Source organism: Balaenoptera physalus, assembly GCF_965194825.1.
Source record: "Balaenoptera physalus genome assembly, chromosome: 4".
Taxonomy (NCBI): Eukaryota; Metazoa; Chordata; class Mammalia; order Artiodactyla; family Balaenopteridae; genus Balaenoptera; species Balaenoptera physalus.
In genome coordinates this window covers 111,838,523-111,862,369 of record NC_138891.1, presented here as the reverse complement: position 1 = coordinate 111,862,369, position 23,847 = coordinate 111,838,523, and the positions used below count along the sequence as shown (strand labels likewise).

Below are 23,847 nucleotides of genomic sequence, written 5' to 3'. Positions count from 1 at the left end.
GATAAAAACTCTCCAGAAAGTGGGCATACAGGGAACCTACCTCAACATAATAAAGGCCATATACTACAAACCCACAGCAAACATCATCCTCAATGGTGAAATACTGAAAGCATTTCCTCTAAGATCAGGAACAAGACAAGGATGTCCACTCTCACTACTATTATTCAACATAGTTTTGGAAGTCCTAGCCACGGCAATCAGAGAAGAAAAAGAAATAACAGGAATACAAATTGGAAAAGAAGAAGTAAAACTGTCACTGTTTGCAGATGACATGATACTATACATAGAGACTCCTAAATATGCCACCAGAAAACTTGTAGAGCTAATCAATGAATCTGGTAAAGTTGCAGGATACAAAATTAATGCACAGAAATCTCTTGCATTCCTATACAGTAATGATGAAAAATCTGACAGAGAAATTAAGGAAACACTCCCATTTACCACTGCAACAAATAGAATAAAATACCTAGGAATAAACCTACCTAGGGTGACAAAAGACCTGTATGCAGAAAACTATAAGACACTGTTGAAAGAAATTAAAGATGATACCAACAGATGGAGAGATATACCATGTTCTTGGACTGGAAGAATCAATATTGTGAAAATGACTATACTACCCAAAACAATCTACAGGTTCAATGCAATCCCTATAAAATTACCAATGGCATTTTTTACAGAACTACAACAAAAAATATTAAAATTTGTATGGAGACACAAAAGACCCCGAATAGCCAAAGCAGTCTTGAGGGAAAAAAGCAGAGCTGGAGGAATCAGACTCCCTGATTTCAGACTACAGTAATCAAGACAATATGGGACTGGCACCAAAACAGAACTATAGATCAGTGGAACAGGATAGAAAGCCCAGAGATAAAGCCACACACATATGGTCAACTAATCTATGCCAAAGGAGGCAAGGATACACAATGGAGAAAAGACAGTCTCTTCAATAAGTGGTGCTGGGAAAACTGGACAGCTACATGTAAAAGAATGAAATTAGAACACTCCCAAACACCATACACAAAAATAAACTCAAAATGGATTAGAGACTTAAATGTAAGACTGGACACTATAAAAGTCTTAGAGAAAACCTTGGAAGAACACACTTTGACATAAATCACAGCAAGATCTTTTTTGATCCACCTCCTAGAGTAATGGAAATAAAAACAAAAATAAACAAATGGGACCTAATGAAACTTAAAACCTTTTGCAAAGCAAAGGAAACTACAAACAAGATGAAAAGGCAACCCTCAGAATGGGAAAAAATATTTCCAAACGAATCAACGGACAAAGGATTAATCTCCAAAATATATAAACAGCTCATGCAGCTCAATATCAAAAAAACAAACAACCCAATCAAAAAATGGGCAGAAGACCTAAATAGACATTTCTCCAAAGAGGATATACAGATGTCCAAGAAGCACATGAAAAGGTGCTCAACATCACTAATCATTAGAGAAATGCAAATCAAAACTACAATGAGGTATCACCTCACACCAGTTAGAATTGGCATCATCAGAATCTACAAATAATAAATGCTAGATAGGGTGTGGAGAAAAGGGAACCCTCTTGCACTGTTGGTGGGAATGTAAATTGATACAGCCACTATGGAGAACAGTATGGAGGTTCCTTATAAAACTAAAAATGGAATTACCATATGACCCAGCAATCCCACTACTGGGCATATAACCTGAGAAAACCATAATTCACAAAGACACATGCACCCCAATGTTCATTGCAGCACTATTTACAATAGCCAGGTCATGGAAGCAACCTAAATGTCCATCGACAGAGGAGTAGGTAAAGAAGATGTGGTACATATATACAGTGGAATATTACTCAGCCATAACAAGGAACGAAATTGGGTCATTTATAGAGACGTGGATGAATCTAGAGACTGTCATACAGAGTGAAGTTAAGTCAGAAAGAGAAAAACAAATATCGCATATTAACGCATATATGTGGAACCTAGAAAAATGGTACAGATGAACCAGTTTGCAGGGCAGAAGTTGAGACACAGATGTAGAGAACAATCGTATGGACACCAAGGGGGGAAAGTAGTGGCAGGTGGGGTTGGTGGTGTGATGAATTGGGAGTTTGGGATTGACATGTATACACTGATGTGTATAATGGATGACTAATAATAACCTGCTGTATAAAAAAATAAATTAAATTAAATTAAAAAATTTTTTTAAAAAAAGAAAGGAAAATTAATACCCAAAGGAGCTGTCAGGCACAAAAGTTCTAATAAGGCTCACAGGAGGCTGGCTAGGGACTGTATTTCCCAGTCTCTCTTGCAACTAACTAGGATCATGTGATAAGTTCCTACAATGAAAAGTGAGCAGAAATCAGGCATACAATTGCCTGGGCATTTTCTTATAACAAAATTGCTTGTTTTGTATCCTGATCTTTTCCCCTTCCAACAGGCTGTAGGATGGACTTTAGCCAGCTTTGGCCTGCAGTGAAGACAGCACCAAGGTGATAGTGCGTTGTGAAGTTGAACTGAGCACAATGGAGCTAGGCATATGCTTTTTATCTTCTTCAGGTCACTTGGAACAGTTGTTCTCTGAGGGAGAAATAAATACCTGTCTTTTGTGAGCTCTTACATTTTGAAATCTTTTTACAGCATCTTGGCCTATCCCCAAGCAACAACAGCAAGCATTTATTGTGTTTTAAATATAGTCTAAATTTTAAAGTTCAAGATCAATGGAACAAGTATATTTTAAATTAAGATAAAGTGTCAATCCCATTACTTATTTACCCAGTGTGCATATGTCAATAATATTTGAAACTTCCATTTTAGAATGGCATAGTCACTTCGTTGATTTTTATAACTCCTGTAGTTTAATTCCCAAATTGTTCCTAATATAATTACGTAAAAAAATTGACCCATTGTATGTCCAAAGGAAAAGGCTAGTTCTTTTCATTTTATTTCAGAGATTTGTTTTGATATTCACGTTTCTTCATTTTCCTAGACAACCTCTCACAGGATTATATTTCATTTTGACTGCTATGATATTGTTACTTGTTTACTTCTCATCAAATAATGGACTTTGGTATCTGATTAGCTTTACTATATTCTTGAAAGAAAAATGTCATCCTCAGGCTAACATATCTTACTGATAGCTGTCAGTAAAATAACTCTGACACCTTCTCGATACTGCTCTAACAACTTCCACAAAACATACTGCAAACAAGGCTAGCTGGATTCAAAAGTGGCATTCATAATTTGAATTAAAGGCTCCCAATAATTATGGTCTACAACTCTATAACATTCTTAAATTTGCAGGAAATGTACATGGCTTGTGAATCACTTAATAATCAGCCAATACAAAAGCTTTCACATCTTGTGTCACTATTAAAACGATTAGTATAGTGTTGTTACTTCCATTCAATTCTTCTAAAACATGAAATATTTTCTATCCTGAAACTTCTATACAGTGATTTCAGAGTTTTTAACATCAACATTTAGAAACACAACTGACTGTTTTTCAAACTCAATATTCTGTAACCAAATAGATTATTGCTATGATTATTCTCATATTTATAATATGTTTACTTATAGGGGATTCTACATCTAAAAGTAAAGTTTTTCCTGAGAGTATTTACATAAGACATCTCTACTTTTATTTGGTCATCAATTTTATTATAAATTTATATAATTGTAAGAACTAAGATATCTCATATTAATGGGCTGCTATAGGGGATTGACTCCCTTTATGCTTAAATGATCCCACCTGGTCCCTAAAATTCATTTTGGCTTTTTTGAGGTTATTGGTGTTGAGTTTATTTTGGAACTCTAATAAGTGATTTTTTTTTAATTGACTAGAAAAGATATTCCAAAGACAGGCAAAGCCTAGTATGTGTTATGTAATGATGAAACATAGATGAAGGCTATTGCAAAGCTCTAAATTTAGATGATGCCCAGAACCAAGGAATGGTCAATGAAGATGAAAGGGAAGGTGCAGATGTGAGAAACACTAAGAAATAGAATCCATAATGATGGGTAACTAATTGAATATGGGTAATGAGATTAAAAACAGGTCAAGAAGGCTATGAGGCCTTAAGTTTGGCAAACTTAGATAACGGGAGAGATGTAAAATAAGCATTTGATGAATGAAAGTAAAAGCCATGTCTACCTTGGTTTGTGAAATGGCAGGCACAGCAGGACTGTTGCAGGAGTTCAATAAATTTGGGACTACTGTTAATGATAATAGATGTTCAAATTCTTATGTTTAATTTACTTGGAATCATTCTTGTAGAAGGCACATCAAAGACTCTGACTTTGAGGTATGCCTTTCTTTCTGTTATAATTAACTGCTGCAGAAAAAATGGGGGAGGATAGGCATTTAATATAAATTTTGAAAATCTATTTCCAACAAGAGATTTAAGAAAATTGCAATTCAACAAATATTTACTTGAACATTTAGTTCTGGAGTTTGGGCTGGAGTTGTCCTCAAGGGGAAATTATAATTATTGAAGAACTCTAATAGAGTAGGGATTACATCAATTATTATAGGAGAAGTAACAACAGTGAACCATTGTTTTCAAATAAAATTTAGATCACTTTAGAGATACACAGAAAAAATAATTGGATCAGATAGCATTTGTGAGGAAAATTATGCTCTGCTGTTGCTGTTTACCCAACAGACGTCCACTGTCTTGAGTCATGGAAATGTTTGTCACTGATCTATGAAGACATAAATACAGAGATTCAAAGACTTTAGAAACTTTTATAACCATTTGAAAATGTGTTTTGAATATCATAATGAATGTATAAGGCTTTTTATATTTATTTCATACTTCTAGCAATTTATGTTTTTATATTGCAATGTTGGACTATGACTGAATAGAAACTTCCAAAAAAACTGGTCCTTCATCACAGAGAGGTTGAGAAGCTCTGTATTAGAGGATGGGTAATGTTTCTACATAAATACGGAGGGCATTCCAAGGTTTTCGCAAAGCAAAGTATTTCACATGTTCTAGGATCAGAAAGCAGCCTAGTTTCACTGAAGTACAGTGTGTATAAAGGTTTAAAGGTAGAGAAGGTTGTATGTTAACTTTAGATTATCACTTAGGAAGTCTTGAATGCTATAGTTTAATTAAAGAGAACTTTCCCAAGGTTTCATTTACTGAATGCTCATTTGATTAAGCATCAAGATCAGGCTGATGCTAAACACAACTGCAACACGTCATTTTTCTATTAAAGGCACTTTGGTTTCATTAATGAGCATGTGTTATTTTCAAGTCACTCTCAAATTTATTCCTTATTCATTTTCTCCCATTGGGGGGGGTACCTATGGTTTCTTTTGGAGAACTGCATTTTAAATTACAAGGTCTTCTCCGTATTAATTTAAAAGAAAGAATCCCCTGAATTAATGTTAATAAAGGATATATTTTTTAAAAGGTAGTATCACAACTTGCATAGAAATATAAAATGAACATGTGCCAAATATTGTATTTGCCTCATTAATTAATGAGGGAACCAGTAAGATGTTACAACTGGTTCAAAGGAGAATTCAAATAACTCACACATATAAAGGCAATCAAGAATACTAAAATAAATGTGCAAATATATGTAAATCTGATGAATATCCATGAGGTAATAATCTACTGGACAAAATTCACTTTCATCTCTATGGATAAGAATTATTTGCATTACTAAATAGCTCAAAGAGTATGAAAGGATCAGAACCAGATAGAATCAGATAACCAGGAAAGGTTATGTACCCAGAACAGTAAGTAATTTTTGATTTTTGTTCATTTTAATGCCTTTGGCAATTTTCCCCTACAATCCTATCAACTGAAACTTTCCATTTTTGTATGTTGTGTTTTGTTGTCATTGCTATTATTATTTCAATTTATCCTAAAGTAAGAAGAGGAGACTTATAGTCAAGCTTCCTTAAAAGTGGGGTTTCAGGGCTTCCCTGGTGGTGCAGTGGTTAAGAATCCTCCTGCCATTGCAGGGGACATGGGTTCGAGCCCTGGTCTGGGAAGATCCTATATGCCACAGAGCAACAAAGCCCATGTGCCACAACTACTGAGCCTACGCTTTAGAGCCCGCGAGCCACAACTACTTAGCCCATGTGCCACAACTACTGAAGCCCGCACACCTGGAGCCCGTGCTCCACAACAAGGGAAGCCACTGCAATGAGAAACCTGCACACCACAAAGAAGAGTAGCCCCTGCTCGCCGCAACTAGAGAAAGCCCACACGCAGCAACAAAGACCCAACACAGCCAAAAATAAAAATTTTTTTTTTTTTTTAAAGTGGGGTTTCAAATCAACTGCTTTTCAAAAAGTTTAGCTGCCAGGCATTTGAGAAAATGCGCTAAATCACTGTAGTTTCTATGCCTAGCATCTTTTGGTGGCACTTATAAGTAGCCATGTGCTGTTTGTACAGTTTTCTTCCAAGTCTCCATTCAGAAAATTCATTTGTTTTTTATCCACCACCATTTACAGGCACTTAAAAGATCATGTTTGTTTCAGAAAATCTGCTTGACAGCCTGTGGTTTACAAGAGAAATTTGGTAGACATTCTGTTATAATATGGCAGGAGAGTGTAGAGTGAGCACGTAGCATCTCGGATTAATAAATGGGAGTGTCAGCACGCAGTGGGATGTTTAAGCAGCAAACGGCTTCTATGGAGGAGACCCATACCGTACTATGTCTACTCTACCTTACACTGTTGATTTAAAGCCCAGATGGAAGAGAGCCTCGGGTTGATTGGTACCCTCTAAAAAGGAGCTAGTGGTTTCCAAAAAGGCCCTATTAGGCAGGCATCAATTCTTCCTAGAAACTTGAAAGGGATATCACAAGCCTAAGGGGCTTTCCAGTTTACACCTCTGAGACATGTTGGTTGATTAAGTTTGAGGGTCTTGTGTGAAGTGCTTTGGAGGAGTCCACACTGTGAGACTGGCAATACAATACTTTTTTTTGTGATTAACTTCCCCAGGGTTCTCAACTCAAAACCCTGCACTTGTACTCACTTCACTTAAAATTTTACAAAAGCCAGAACCCCTGAGGCCTCATTGGCTTCTATAGAAATTCGTCTTTGCTGCCAAAAATTTATCTTCTTTAAGCGAGGCCTATATCTTCCCACCTAGCTCCCCTTTGGAATACTGTCCAGCTGTGTATCAGACCTCATACGCTATCCTTCCGATAGCTAAGATAAATCTGACTCTGTGCATACAATCATTCTGATTCAAATAATTGCATGCTTGGCTTAGTAGTGGGTGCCAGCCACAAATGTGATAATTTCTTCTTCCCACAGCCTCACACAAAGAGGTAACTTGTTCCATGCCCCCAGCAACAGGTAAACGGCACAAAACATGAGCAATGCCTGCATAGAGAGAAAGGCACGTTTTACGGATAAAATGGGTGACAGAGAAATGATCCATACGCACAATTACTAAATTTGCATTAATCATTTTGGGATGGATGCTCTCATTGTATGAGTCTTGGGAAACCTGGCAGAGGAAAGCTGTTGCCTAGAGGATAAAAATAGCTTTATTCTTGCCGTCATAAGCCTGAGCTCTGGGGGATTCAATTCCCTTGCCAACTTTTTGAAACTCCAGCCCAAGGCAAGAGAGTGTCACTTAAAGCCCTCCACTTCTTAATCAAACTCCAAGTTTTTCTTTTTCCAATACTTAGGTTTTATTTGCTCGCAAACAACAGTGTCAAACTTGCCTTTCTCATGGCAATTATGTGCTGTTCTTATACCGGTATGAGAAAAAGTATCCCACAGGTAAATACATAGAAGGTGAAATGCAGCTATTAGTATAAAAAGAAAGATTTTAGGCTTCTTACAAACCATTCATTCTGCTTCAAAAATAGTCAGGAAGAAATGGTCACTCCTTGAGTGCCACTGAAACCAATTCTTAAGCCACTGATGAAAATGAAAGATCTGTGCCAGGAAGGTTGTACGAAGAAAACTATACATCTCAGCTGCACTACAACTACAGATGAACATTGAGAGGCTTGGAGGAAAACAAATTAAAACATAATAAATGGTGAATTAGGGAACCAATCAATACTTACATATAGTCCATGCCCACAAATTCAGACTGTCACTCTTGAATAGCTGCTTTCCATCACTCCCACAAACACTAAAAGCCTCTTCATGCCTCATTATGATCAACCCCCATACACATATCCCTTTAAGATTTCTCTTGTCTCTACCTCCTATATCTGCTTCTACCATCTTTGTGAGCACTGCTATAAAACCTTTCCTTTGGACCCTGTTCTTGTTCTAGAGGCATGTTCTTGAAGCAAGTTTTCAAACTAATCTTTTTGCTACTGAGGCCACTCTCACTTGCAAAATGAACTTTGGTTCTCCTTCATTCTGCCTGCAGATGACATCTGGAGTAGGCCAAGGGAATGTGGAGTGCACCTACAGCATCTGTTATCTCTCCCAACTCCAGTGAGCTCTGTCTGTATCATTCCCATCTTTCAAAGCTTTTTTTTTTTTCTCTCCATGAAACTAGGCAAGACAAGCAACATGCCCTGGTGGCAAGAGTTGTGAAGTGGGAAAATACCAATTTTTTACAGAAAATAGTGGACTGCTAGCCATCTGTGGTAGGCAGAATAATGGCCCCAAGTCAACCTAATTGTCAAAGCTGAGGTCCACAGATGGGAGAGCCCAGGTGAAATCAGCAAAGCTGCCTACTCAACTAGAAGAGGACACAGGTAGGTGACAGGGCCCAGGCAAAACCAGAAGAACTGCCTAGCTAAACCTCACCTGAATTGTCAAACTATAAAATCATGATCTACATTCACATTGTTCCAGTAACTAAATATTGGGGTGACTTTTTGTACAGCAATAGCTAATTCCACACTAGTACCTCCACTATCTGACTTCACAGAGAGTTTGCATGCCTGGATATTTGTATGCCTAGATTCTTACATTCATTGATTCCGTCACAAGCAAGCTCTATGACCTCTGTCAACTCATTTAGCTCTCAATCTTTTCATCTGCAAAATGAGAAGTTGCTACCGTGTGATAAACAATACCACAATTTAGCTTTATGAATCCATCAAGGATAAAAAGAGAAAAGGATTTCAAAATATTCCTTCCATTAAGACCAACAAACAAAGACAATGGCTGGCATGTCATCCACAAATTACCATTCATATTTGACTGGGAGAATGAATTTTAGCAACTCTGAAATCAAAATTAAGCCCTGAGTTGAATATATACATTCATTTCACATTTCCTCTTCTCATTCATTTAAGAGCAGAGCAGAAGAAACTGCAGGATATAGTCCAGTAACAATAAAAGTAAACAGTAAATAATAGATAGACAGGAGTGTTTGAATTACCAAGCAATAAGCCCCATTACTGGCCCCTAATCAAAAAATAGCACACTGCTCTCTGTTTCTATATAACTTAGTGACTTTGATTTGTATTGGGAAAGATGAATCTAGAAAATAGCTCTGTGCCTTCTGAAATAGACCCAGTCACCATAACAAAACTGAATATTTACTTTAAATGTAAGACAAACAGAACTGTGTGTGTGTGTTATCAATTTATTTCCTCTCAATTTCAAATCCATGCTCTTTAACTCTTCTTTGTGATGTTGACGTTGGACTCTACAATTTTCCCCATGCCAGCTGGCACAGTGTCAGGCTTTGTCAATAGAGGAAGCTGAAGGGATGCAGCAAGACCAAAACGGAAGAAGGAGCTTCTCTTCCAGATTTAGTAGGTTCTTATGTTGCAGCTCCCAGTAGATGGGTATGCAAGAGGCCCAGTGGCAGTCACTCTCTGGCAAGTTCCTCGGCCATGGTGGACTGCTCCTATGGGCTAACTCAGTCCATGGACACTGCAGCAAGTTTCTCTGTCCCCAGCTGATGACTTTCTGTGGATGGACTCAAGTTCTTACTACTTGCATTAACTATGGTACATGAAACAACACGTGTATAATGTCATTTTGATCCTTTTGGACTAGCAGTCATTATATCAAAAAATTATCATATAAAAATTCATGAAAGTTAACAATTCATGCATCATTTCTAAAGTTTCAGAAATATGATTTCTGGGTCCACAAAGTGGGAAGCATAAGTGTACTATCAAAGAATAAGCAAATTAAGAGAGTTACATTCAGGCTGATTTTTTTTCTGGAGACTATAAGTTCACTGATTATAGTCAGAGGAAAGTCAGTAGACTTATTCTTTGCATGTAAAATATCAATCATGGTTTTAGGAAGGTATCAATCTAAAATATCAGTAGTACAAACACTTAGTCTTACAAATATTGTGAAATTTTGCTAAAAAGAACTGAATTCACTTTGGAAACTTATAGTGGACATAGGTTAGAAGTTAATCATTTGGCTTATACTTTCTTTTAGGCCAGGTTCCCCAGAAGCAGATCTTAAGAAGATTCTTTTGCTAGTGAAGTAGTAAGGAAATAATCCCAGAAGAAATCACTAAGAGAAGTTGATTGGGAGGTGGGGAACACGAGACAGAGAAAGGGAAGAAGGTAACCAAGAATGCAATTGCAGACAATGTCCCAGAAGGGTACCTGCAGCCTGCTACTACAGAACTCTGCAGTATTATGTTTCAGAACTGTCCCAAACTGAGGTGAGGGAGCTGGGTCGTCATACTTTCACAAGACTGGTCACTAGCTAAGGGCCTGCTAGAGGAAAGTCCCCTTCCAGGCATTCTGGGCTCTCTGCCCAAGTGATCAGAGTAGCTCTAGTAAGCTGAGTGCTGACCTCTGTAGAAGACAAAAAAGCACACCAGAGCAGGGGGTTGCAGGTGTGGATGGAGTTAAGGATGAATCCCAGGGCATCTAAGCAGAGCAATAAGAGCATTTGATACTTAATAAAAGAATTCTCTCCTTTTCAGCGTTTTTATTTCAGATGACTGTCAGAGAACTATTCTGAATGATTTGCAAAAGAGAAAACATCTGGAATCAAAGATTTTATCAAAAGATCAGGCATGGTGTCCAGTAGTAATAACCAGAGATGGATTTAGTAATCCCATGATAGTCAAGACCCCTCTTTTGTAAAATAAACAGAAATGGTCTAAGGAAATACAATGTAAGAAATTTAAAGATTACATGAAATTCTGTTTAAGTATAATCATTGGAGACTGTAGAGGTGAAGGTATTCTCCAGGGACCTCTAAGGTTTCTTTTCTTCTTAACAGTGTCACTTTATGTATTTGTTTGAGACTCCAAGCTGAACTCAAAGATTTAGGTATGCTTTCCAATTTGGGTTCAGAATATTTCTCTTTGCTTCTATGCAGCCTGAATCTGAATTGTACACATTCTCTGATGGTATATAAATACTGAAAGTAAAAAAAGTGGAGAGAAAACTGCTGAGCCAGAGAATACAAAGAATGCAGGAAAAACATGGGTTTTTAAAGGTTGCAACTAAAAAGAAATTTGGCAACTGATAAAATTATTACATGAAAAATTTGAATTCCACCCTCATGGGAAAAAAATACAAGGACAAGCAAGATGGCTTCAGGATGGCTTAATTGACTGAGAAGGGCTGCTTATGGATTAGAGAGCACCAGTATCCATATTTATGTCAGGTTATGATATATCACTCATATCCAGAAAGTATATTTACCTGGAAATAAATCTTAGCTTTCACTGACATTCTGAGAGGGTGGGATATACAAAAAATGCCTGGACTGATGTGTTACATTGTCAAATGGTTTTGTTTCTGGCAGATTTCCCCCTACGTAAGGCAAATATGTCTGGGTTCAATCTTTGGCAAAGAATGAAAAATACAAACCAGATTCCACTCCTTTTCAAAAGAAATAGGATATAACAAGATTAATCAGATAAGTCAGAATAATCAGGAAAACTCAATTTAATCCTCAAATTAACAAACCTAAAATTATAAAGAATGTCAGTATCCTAAGAAATAAAGGAGGTATGAATAAGAAGAGATGAGAACAGATAATAGAGACTTTAGTCATACTGAAATCAGACATCTTTTTATTCCTTCTTTCTCTCTCTCTCTCTCCCTTCCTCTTTCTCTCTCTCCCCCTCCTCCACCACTCCTCCTTTTTCTAATGAGGAATAAAATACATATAATAAAGTGTACTAATCCTTAGCATACAGTTCAATGACGGACTTCACACACACACACACACACACACACACACACACACACACACGTATATGGATCATTTCCAGCAAACTCCCAATTAAATCCAAGTAGCATATTCTAATTCCTATCATCATAAATTTTTTCTACTTTTCAACTACTCATAAGTAGATTTTTACAGTATGTATTTTTGGACATAACACTTTGTCAATGTTGTTGCACATAGCAGAAGTTTATTCTTTTTTATTGCTGTGTGTGTTACGTTGTGTGAATAGCCTACCTTTTAAATATCATTTCTATTGTGAAGGAAATTATAGCTTGTTTCTTTCGGGGAGCCATTATGAATGCTGCAGCAGAATACTTTTATACATGTTAATTGGTGAACATTAAGACTCATTTCTGGAGGTAAGGATATACAATGGAGAAAAGACAGTCTCTTCAATAAGTGGTGCTGGGAAAACTGGACAGCTGTATGTAAAAGAATGAAATTAGAACACTCCCTAACACCATACCCAAAAATAAACTCAAAATGGATTAAAGACCTAAATGTAAGACTGAACACTATAAAACTCTTAGAGGAAAACATAGGAAGAACACTCTTTGACATAAATCACAGCAAGATCTTTTTTGACCCACCTCCCAGAGTAATGGAAATAAAAACAAAAATAAACAAATGGGACTTAATGAAACTTAAAAGCTTTTGTACAGCAAAGGAAACTATAAACAAGATGAAAAGACAGCCCTCAGAATGGGAGAAAATATTTGCAAACGAATCAACAAAGGATTAATCTCCAAAATATATAAACAGCTCATGCAGCTCAATATTTAAAAAAAAAACCCAATCAAAAAATGGGCAGAAGACCTAAATAGACATTTCTCCAAAGAAGAAAAACAGACAGCCAAGAGGCACATGAAAAGCTACTCAACATCACTAATTATTAGAGAAATGCAAATCAAAGCTACAGTGAGGTATCACCTCACACCAGTTAGAATGGGCATCATCAGAAAATCTACAAACAACAAATGCTGGAGAGGGTGTGGAGAAAAGGGAACCCTCTTGCACTGTTGGTGGGAATGTAAATTGATACAGCCACTATGGAGAACAGTATGGAGGTTCCTTTAAAAACTAAAAACAGAATTACCATACGACCCAGCAATCCTACTACTGGGCATATACCCAGAGGAAATCATAATTCAAAAAGACACATGCAGCCCAATGTTCATTGCAGCACTATTTACAATAGTCAGGTCATGGAAGCAACCTAAATGCCCATCAGCAGACAAATGGATAAAGAAGATGTGGTACATATATACAATGGAATATTACTCAGCCATAAGAGGGAACGAAATTGGGTCATTTGTAGAGACGTGGATGGACCTAGAGACTGTCATACAGAGTGAAGCAAGTCAGAAAGAGAAAAACAAATATCATATATTAACACATATATGTGGAACCTAGAAAAATGGTACAGATGAACCGGTTTGCAAGGCAGAAATAGAGACACAGATGTAGAGAACAAATGTATGGACACGAAGTGGGGGAAGCGGGGGGTGAGAGGTGGTGGGATGAATTGGGAGATTGGGATTGACATATATACACTAATATGTATAAAATAGACAACTAATAAGAACCTTCTGTATAAAAAATAAATAAATAAAATAAAATAAAAAGACTCATTTCTGTTTGGTATGTGCCCAGGAGTGGAACTGCTAGAACAGAGGGCACGATGTTTGGCTTTGTAGATACAGACAAACAGTTTCCAAAGAGGCTGTTCCAATTTATATTTCCACTAGCATTGTATCATTGTTTCAAATGCTCCACACTCTTCCTAGCATTTGATATTGCTCTCCATTTAATTTAATCATTCTGGTGAGTTTAAGTGGTATAGGTTTGTGTTTATAGTTTGCACTTCCAAAATGACTAATGACATTACCTGCTGTTTTGTGTTTAATTTGATATCTCCTTTCATGAAGTGTCTGCTCATGACTTCCGCTCATTTTTTTTCATTTTAATTTATTTTTTATTGAACTATATTTGGTTTAATGTTGTGTTAATTTCTGCTGTACAGCAAAGTGATTCAGTTATACATATATACATTCTTTTTTAAATATTATTTTCCACTGTGGTTTATCATAGGATATTGCATATAGTTCCCTGTGCTATACAGTAGGACCTTGTTGTTTATCCATTCTATATATAATAGCTTACATTTGCTAACTCTAGCCTCCCACTCCACCCCTCCCCCAAACCCCTCCCCCTTGGCAACCACAGGTCTGTTCTCTATAACCATGAGTCTGTTTCTGTTTCATAGATAGGCTCATTTCTGTCATACTTTAGACTTCACATATAAGTGATATTATATGGTATTTGTCTTTCTCCTTCTGATTTCCTTCACTTAGTATGATAATCTCTAGTTGCATCCATGTTGCTACAAATGGCATTATTTCATTCTCTTTTAATGGATGAGTAATATTCCAGTATGGACCACATCTTTATCCATTCATCCATCAATGGACATTTAGGTTGCTTCCATGTCTTGGCTATTGTGAATAGTGCTGCTGTGAACATAGGGGTGCATGTCTCTTTTTGAATTATATTTTTGTCTGGATATATACCCAGGAGTGGGATTGCTGTATCATATGATAATCCTACTTTTAGTTATCTGAGGAACCGCCATACTGTTTTCCATAATGGCTGCACCAATTTACATTCCTATCAACAGTGTAGGAGAGTTCCCTTTTCTCCATACCCTCTCCAGCACTTGTTTTTTGTAGACTTTTTAATGATGTTCATTCTGACTGGTGTGAGGTGGTACCTCATTGTAGTTTTGATTTGCATTTCTCTAATAATTAGCAATGTTGAGCATCTTCTCATATGCCTATTGTCCAACTGTATTTCTTCTTTGGAGAAATATCTCTTTAGGTCTTCAAAATTCAACATCCATTTATGATAAAAACTCTTACCAAAGTGGGTATAGAAGGAACATATCTCAACATAATAAAAGCTATTTATGACAAACCCACAGTCAATATAATACTCAACAGTGAAAAGCTGAAAGCCTTCCTGCTAAAATCTGGAACAAGACAAGATGCCCACTCTCACCCCTTTTAATTCTACACAGTATTGGAAGTCCTAGCCATAGCAATCAGACAATAAAAAGAAATAAAATGTATCCAAATTGGAAGGCAAGAGGTAATATTGTCCTTATATGCAGATGACATGATACTAAAGACTCCACACAAAAACTACTAGAATTGATAAATGAATTCAGCAAGGTAGCAGGATACAAGATTAACATACAGAAATCAGTTGCATTTCTTTACATTAACAATTAAATATCAGAAAATGAAAGTAAAAATATAATACCTTTTAAAATTGCACTCCCAAAAATAAAATACTTAGGAGTAAACCTGACCATGGAGGTGAAAGATTTATACACTGAGAACTATCAAATATTAATAAAGGAAATTCAAGCTGGTGTAAAGAAATGGAAAGATATCCTATGCCCTTGGATTGGAAGAATTAATATTGTAAAAATGGCCATACTACCCAAAGCAATCTACAGATTTAATGTGATCGCTATCAAGTTACCCATGACATTTTACACAGACCTAGAACAAATAATCCTAAAATTTATATGAAACCATAAAAGACCCAGAATTGCCAAAGCAATCCTGAAGAAAAAGAACAAAGCAGGAGGCATAATCCTCTCAGACTTCAGACAATACTACAGCCACAGTAATCAAAATGACATGGTATTGGCACAAAAACATATATATGGATCAATGGAACAGAATAGAAAGCCCAGAAATAAACCCACACACCTAGAGTCAATTAATCTTCGAAAAAGGAGGCAAGAATATACAATGGGGAAAAGACGATCCCTTCAGTAAGTGGTGTTGGGAAAATTGGACAGCCACATGTAAATCAATGAAGTTAGAACACACACTCTCACCACACCAAAATAAACTCAAAATGACATAAAGACTTAAGCATAAGACATGACACCATAAAATTCCTAGAAGAGATCATAGGCAAAACATTCTCTAACATAAATCCTACCAATGTTTTCTTAGGTCAGTCTCCCAAGGCAACAGAAGTAAAAACAAAAATAAACAAATGGGACTTAATCAAACTTACAAGCCTTTGCACAGCAAAGGAAACCACAAACAAAATGAAAAGACAACCTACAGAATGGGCAAAAATATTTGCAAACAATGCCATCTACAAGGGCTTAATTTCCAAAATATACAAATAGCTCATACAACTCAACAACAAAAAACCACACAATCAAAAAATGGGCAGAAGACTTTTGCTCATTTGTAAGCTGGGTAGTCTATTTCTTAGTAATGTGAAGTAGTTCTTTATATATTCTGAATATAAATCCTTTTCCAGATATATTTTTACAGACATCTTCTCCCATTATATGGTTTGCTGTTTCATTCTTTCAGCAGTTTCTTTGGAAGAACAGAATTCTTCATTTTAATAAGATCTAATTTTCTTTTATGAATAGTAAATATATTGTGCTGTTTATGAAAGCATTGCCTACTGAAAAATCATGAAGTTATACCTCGATAATTTCTATAAGCCTTGTAGTGTTTTTTTTTTTCCAAATTTAGATCTATAATCTATCTAGAAACATTTTTGTGTATATGGTTCAGGTTCTGGTTTTTCCATATGGACATTTAATTGATGAAAAACCACTTATTAGAAAAACTTTTTTCTTCTCCACTGATTGTACTGGCAAGTTTGTCACAAATCAGGTTATTATTACACTCAGATTTATTTCTTCATTCTAAGCTGTTCTATTGATTTGTCTTTTCTTGCATGGTATCATACTGGTTTAATTACTACAGTTTTATAATGTCCTTATATTCTGTGTTTTATGTCCTCAAATTTTTCTTCAATATTGCATTAGCTAATCTAGATTATCTGAGTTTAAACATTCATTTTAGAATAAACTTGTCAATGTCCACAAAAAAAGTAATGCTGGGGTTTTACCTAGGATTATCTTAAATCTATAGATAAATTTAAGGATACACATCTTAACAATATTTCCTCTTCTGATTCATGAATGTGGTATAGATCTTCATTTGTTTAGTTCTTGAATTTCTCCTAGCAATATTTTATAGATTGAAGTATAGAGATTGAGCACATTCTTTATTAGATTTACTCTTAGATGTTTTATGCTTTTTTCTTCTATTAGAGATGGAGGGTGTTTTTCAAATGTCATTAAAATTATAATTTATATGTAAACACAGTTGATTTCTAAATATTAACTTTGTATCTAGCAACATTTTTAAGTTCACTCTTAGTTTTCCTCTTTTCCACATTCTTCCTTTCTCTTTCTTTTTCAATGTAAGACCCCTTCATTTGAAAAAAGAATTTATTTTGTAGCCCTGTTCAATGCTACTCACATATTTTTATAGGACCCTTTCCACAGTTCTGTGATGATAATCAAGGATAAATCATTTACATTTATGTCAATTGCTAAAATAAGACCATATTAAAGTGTTATTTGGAATATTTTCATCTATCTGAAAAGTTCTTTCTATAACAATATGAGAGTAAAGGAGTCTTCTAAAAGTGTTGTCATCAGTGTATAGAGAAGAGAGATAAGAATGAAATTTTAAGTCATTACTATAAACAAATCAGTGTCCACACACACAATGCCAAGAATAGGACTGAGGTAATTTGGGGATGATTTAGATAATGAAAAATTTAATCAATTTTCTTTCTCCTTTGTATGTGGATCAAATTTTCTAGTGAGGATTCTGTATGTATTTAAATTTAGTACATAAGTTTATTCTTTAATTTGACAAACATTTATTATGTACCTACTAAGTACCAAATACAAGAAATAAGGATTTTTCAGTCCAGTGAGAGATATACAACTACTGAGGCAATAAAAATTCGGTGATTGTTTTCTTGATAGGAAGAAAGGAACTGATGCTTCTCAGTTTGGGAGGTATGATTAAGAAGTAAGGTAGAAGTAGGGAAATGAGGTAAAAACGTTGTCTTAGCTGAGACACGAAAAAAAACAGTAGTTTTATCCAGGCAAAGAGAAGGAAGATAACATTTAGCAGAAGAATGAATAATATGTGAAATTGATAAATAAGTACAAATATTAGCTGTCTCTAAACAATATCCCCTGATTGACTTTTAAATATAATTTTTTGTTTTTTTCCCCCCTGTGGATAAATTCTGTCCTCCACCATCTCTTCTCCAACCTCTACTGTAAAGTATGTTGGAGGATCACTTTGTAATTTTTTTCCTTGCGAATGAGATATAGAGCCATATGACCTTTAATATCTTAGCACCAAAGATAAAAACCCGGGACCATTTTCTTAGAAGAAGGATAGTTTTATTTATGGTGCTGGAATGAATATGGAATTAGACTACAAAATTGGATTTCTCTTCTCTTTCATTTTGTTCTCTTTCCATTCCTCACCTTACCGTGTTTTGGAAAGGTACAGATTTCCATTTTACCTTCAATATACAGTAAACTTTATGTAATGAGCTAGGCTACTAGAGTTCAAAGACAGGCTTAAAGCATCTAAGAACTTTTTTTTTTTAGAACTTCTTAAATTTTTTAATTTAAATTATTGAAATGTAATGACTTTTAAAGCATTTTCAGTGATTTTTTGGGATATAAAATTATAATAATATATCTAATGTATATGTATTGTTCAAGAGGAACAATATGATATGCTATTTTACTCTTATGTTCAGCCTTTTGAGAATATAGGAACAAACTATTAAATACCCAAACACAAAATACAAATACATGCACTTTCCTCTACCAAATATAGGAACAAAAGTAATCCATTCAGATAAAAGGTTGATATAATCCAATAAAACAAAATTTCAGAAAATAACAGTGAGGATTATGCTAGTAATAATGAACCAGGATTTGAATAACAGGAGAATGACTTCATGCCTATAGTCTTATGTATAGGCTCTATTACAGATATACACATGCATACATATATATATATACGTATATAATGCTATATTACCACTAACTTTGTTGCTAACTTATTTATATCTATTATTTTAGCCAAAAGATAAAGAAATAACAACACTAGCCAAAGTCATCTCCTGTTTGATGACTTCTCATAGGAAAATAAACCAAAAAAAAAGATTATTTACACATGTGCACTTTTGTGTGTGTGTGCTTGTGAGTTCAAACATTGAACTCTACTTAGGGATTTAAGGTCCTATTCTTCATCTTTTCTAAGATTAGGGGAAAAAAATGTTTTTTTCTTTTTCCCTTCCAGGGGTGAGAGGCGGCCTTTTTACTAATCTCCAGGAGTACTCATGAATTAATTGAAACTTGGCAAAACCTTTCACTTTAAAGAATGGAGGTGGTTATGTTATAGAACCCCTGTTAAAAAAAACAGAGGCTTTGAAGGTACTGCCCTGTCTCTACAAGTTATTTATTCTCAGGAAGAGAATATCAAACCTGCTCCAATTCTTTTCAGAAAAAGTGCTTCTTTTTGAGTTTTATTTTTAGAACCAATATGCCAAAATAACTTTAATCTTCTGAATCATTCTTAAAAACTTTAAAAAATTTAAATACTGAAGTATTCTCTTTGGAAAAAATAAGGATGGGATGGCAAGATGCTGGGCCCTAAAGAGAACCTTCAGATAGGGCAGTCGGGGAGACAAATGAGAAATATTGCACAACTCAAACTTTATTGACCCAACAGACGTTTAGGAATTGTTCTTTAACCTCTCCATCAGTTTAAAAGTCTTCACTGAAATATGAATATATCCAGAGAATTGAAACAAGATTTTAAAAAGTGCAGTCAATTGAAATTCATATTTAGAGAAATTTCTCAGACTCTAGGGCAGCTACTTTCCAGTGTGAATTATTTTTTTTTCCCTGTGAATGACACACAATTTTCTGCACACCTAGTTTTAAACTGTGAGAAAAAACATAAATACTGTTTTATGCTAAATGTAACAAAAAGATAACTATTTTCTACTTCAACATTAGATGTTTCCTTATAGTATGTCAAGTGTTTTGAGCAGTAAATCTGCACTCCTGAAACTGAAAAGTACTACCATCTCCTGGGTATTCATGAAAACTGCATAAATGATTACAGTGCTAGTTGTAACAACTCCTAATATGTTCACTACAAACTTGATGATTCCTCTGCTGGGAGCTCTCATCCCAGTGAGCAAAGAGGCAAAATTCAAAATCTTTACGGAGGCTTTTCCAACTTTTTCAATCAGTCCATAAAGTAAACTGAAATGATTCCACAAGTTTCAACTAAACAAATACTTCCAAGCAAATCAGTATAAAAAGATCATTTTTAATCCTGAGACATTTTCAGGTCATGTAAAAATTGTTTGTCAAATATAATTGTTCTCTGTCCCTTTTTAAACATCATGATGTTTGGCTTTGAAATGTATTTGACTACAGTAAAATTAACAGTACACAGCAATTTATATGTAGATTCTAAATTGGTGAGTACAAAGATTCAGGACCTCAAAGAAAGCCTGCAAAATATAATTATAAACTGGAACAGAAAGAATCCTCGGTTTTTGCAACCTACTTAGAGATATTACTAGTAGAAACAGAGTATAGAATATTGCAAATATTCCAATAACTACTGTCAGGAATTCACTAATGTTTCTAAGCCTCCTTTTCCCACTGGGGAAGAAATAATTGTTCTTCAGGCATAAATTATTCACAGAAAAATAATACTCCTTTATTTTGTGTGCTGTTTAAAGTCTTATAAAGCACTTAAATATGTGTTTAAATGTTAAACTAAATATTTATATACACATATATGTAAATATATATATAATAATCATATGTAATACATCATAGATACATATATACATACATAAAATTTAGAACTCAGAACAAAATTATGTGATTGAGTTCACATTCTCACAATAATGAGATTGATATTATTAAACACATCTTTTTATGAGGAATCTAAAGCTTACAATAATAAATTATCCAAAGTAACATAATTAGTAAATGATAGACCTGGATGCAAAGTAAATTCTTTATAGAGTTGAAGTCCTATGAACTTTCCGGGCACCAGGAAAGGAAAATATCGTAGAATTATTATTTTAAAAAGCTCTGTAGAACCTAAATATTGAACACCAGAATGCAATACTTTGGGTTTCCGATTGCTGAAATGTCCCTGTGAGGGTCACCTCTTTTTCTACATCCTTACCAATCACGGCTCCAGCCTGAAGTGATTAGTCAGAAAGGTAAACGCAATAAATCAATTCTTAAACCACCAGGTGTAACTGCATAAGTGACTATTTTCAGAGGTTAATTCTCTCTCCTGAGGAAAGACTAGAATCCCAGAAGGAATTTGGACACCCTAATATATCATGGATTAAGCTAATGCCTTTGAAATTGCAGTGATTTACTCTATCCAAAGATAAGATAAATGGAAGAATACCAGAGGAAACAAAAATAGAAATTGGATTTACCATTTCTTTTTCCTAAATGAAAGGATTTACTCAGGAAGCTTTTTACTTAATCATTTCCCATTGAAAAATGTAAATCTCCTAAGTACTGCAATGGGAGTCATCTTCAAAGAATTCCAAATATGCCCTGGTTTCAAGGCATACCATTAATTTTACCTTATTCATCATCTTCAATGTCAAAAGTTGTATTCTCATCTATTAGATCATCAGCTAGATGACAATTATTACTCAGCCATTATTCACTTCAGAACACATGTAACTATCTTTCCCAGCTGGCCAAAAAGAAATCTAAGAGATCTGAAAAAAAATGCTGGAGCAGCAATGTATTTGAAAATGTACCAACAGTTTCAGAATTCATAAATTGTGAAATGATTGTGGTGATGGCCACGATGAAGTGTAACCTATAGCTTGCAATGGTAATAACTAAAACTCTAGAGGGAATACAAAGAGAAACTATGAAAGGCTCTAAAAATAAACAGTAACAGACAGATTGAGGATGGAAGTCAAAACTTGAAGAGAATCCATCTTAGTGGTGAGTTAATAGCTTTTTTTTCCCCTTTTTTATCTCCCATAATTGATCTGAGAGCAAGCTGGGCCCCATAACTGCATAGAAGCCATGGATAAGAAAATCTACCAGAGAAGCCCCATTAAAAATGGGACTGTGAAAAGGAAACTCTTCAGTTGGAGAATGCAAGAGGAATCCCTGGTGGGATTTTATTGTTGTTGACTTGTTTTTGGTTTGTTTCTTTCCTGGACCTGCTCTGAAGTCAGCCAGTATTAACTGGTTACAGCAGCAGAGAAACCTAAAACCTTAAGAGAGATGGATCATTCATACATTGCTGGTTGGAATGTAAAATGGTACAACCATTCTGGAAATCAGTATGGTAGTTTCTTAAACAAAACTAAACTTGTATTTACCATACAACTCAGCATTTGCACTCTTGAGTAATTATCCCAGAGAAATGAACACTTATGTTCATACAAAACCTTGTACAGGAATACTCAAAGCAGCTATATTCATAACAGCCAGAAATTGGAAACAATCCAACTCTTCAATGGATGAATAGTTAAACTGTGGTATATCCTTACCAAGAATACTACTTAGTATTAAAAAGGGAAAAAGCAATGATAAATGCAACAACCTGAATGAAACTCAAGGGAATTATGCTGGGTGAAAAAGACAATCTCAAAAAGTCACACACTGTAAGTTTCCGCTTATGCATTGTTTCTTAAATGACAAATTATAGAAATGGAGAACAGATTAGCAGTTGATAGAGGTTAGAAAGTAGGTTAGTAAGGGGACTGGAAAAGGTGACTGTGATTATAAAAGGCGTAGATGACAGATCCTTGTGACAGAATTGTTCTGTATCTTGAGTATTATGGTAGTCATACAAATCTATACATGTCATAAAATTGCACAGAACTACATTCATAAATTAGTGTATGTAAAACTAGTGAAATCTGGTATTGTCAGTAGACTGCATCAATTTCCTAATTGTGATATTTTACTCTAGATACACAAGATGTTACTACTGGGGAAAACTTAGTGAAAGGTATATAATATTTCTCTGTATTATTTCTTATATTTGCATCTCAATATACAATTGCCTCAAAATAAAAAGTAAAAAACCCCACAAAACCCTGAGGGAAATCCTGTCTAGGCATGTATAGCTAAAAATATCACTTTGAACACTGCCTTTGCTGCATCCCATAAATTTTCATTTTTATTCATACTAAACTATTTCCTAACTTCCCTTGTGATTTTTCTTCTTTGACCCATTGATTGTTTAAGAGTATGTCTTTTAACAGAATCACAGACATAGAGAACAGACTGGTGGTTGCCAAGGGGCAGGGGCTTGTGGAGGGATGGAGTGGGATGCTGGGGTTAGTAGATGTAAGCTTTCATATATAGAATGGATAAACAACAAGGTCCTACTGTATAGTACAGACAACTATATTCAATATCCTATGATAAACCACAATGGAAAAGAATATTTAAAAAAAGCATGTATATATATGTATAACTGAATCACTTTGCTGTATAGCAGTAATTAACACAACACTGTAAATCAACAATACTTCAATTAAAAAATAACAAAAAAGAAAATTAAAAGTGTGTGTTAAATTCCACATATTTTTAAATTTTCCTGTTTTCCTTCTGCTATTGATTTCTAGCTTCATTCCATTACAGCCAGAGAAGATACACTGTATGAGTTCAATCTTTTAAAATTTATTGAGACTGTTTTGTGGCTTAATATTTAATCTAACTTTAACATTATATTTGAAGCAAGTTTCTTGTGACAGCATATATTTGATCCAATGTGACAAT

The 23,847-nt window shown here is 35.0% G+C and overlaps 1 long non-coding RNA gene across 1 annotated transcript; it reads left to right on the top strand.

Moving 5' to 3' along the window:
* Window positions 1-2,034: 2,034 nt before the first annotated feature.
* On the top strand, window positions 2,035-22,038 carry LOC309660205. The gene is made up of 2 exons (XR_014263268.1): window positions 2,035-2,064; window positions 13,612-22,038. It is a non-coding gene; the product is annotated as an uncharacterized lncRNA (long non-coding RNA).
* Window positions 22,039-23,847: the final 1,809 nt, after the last annotated feature.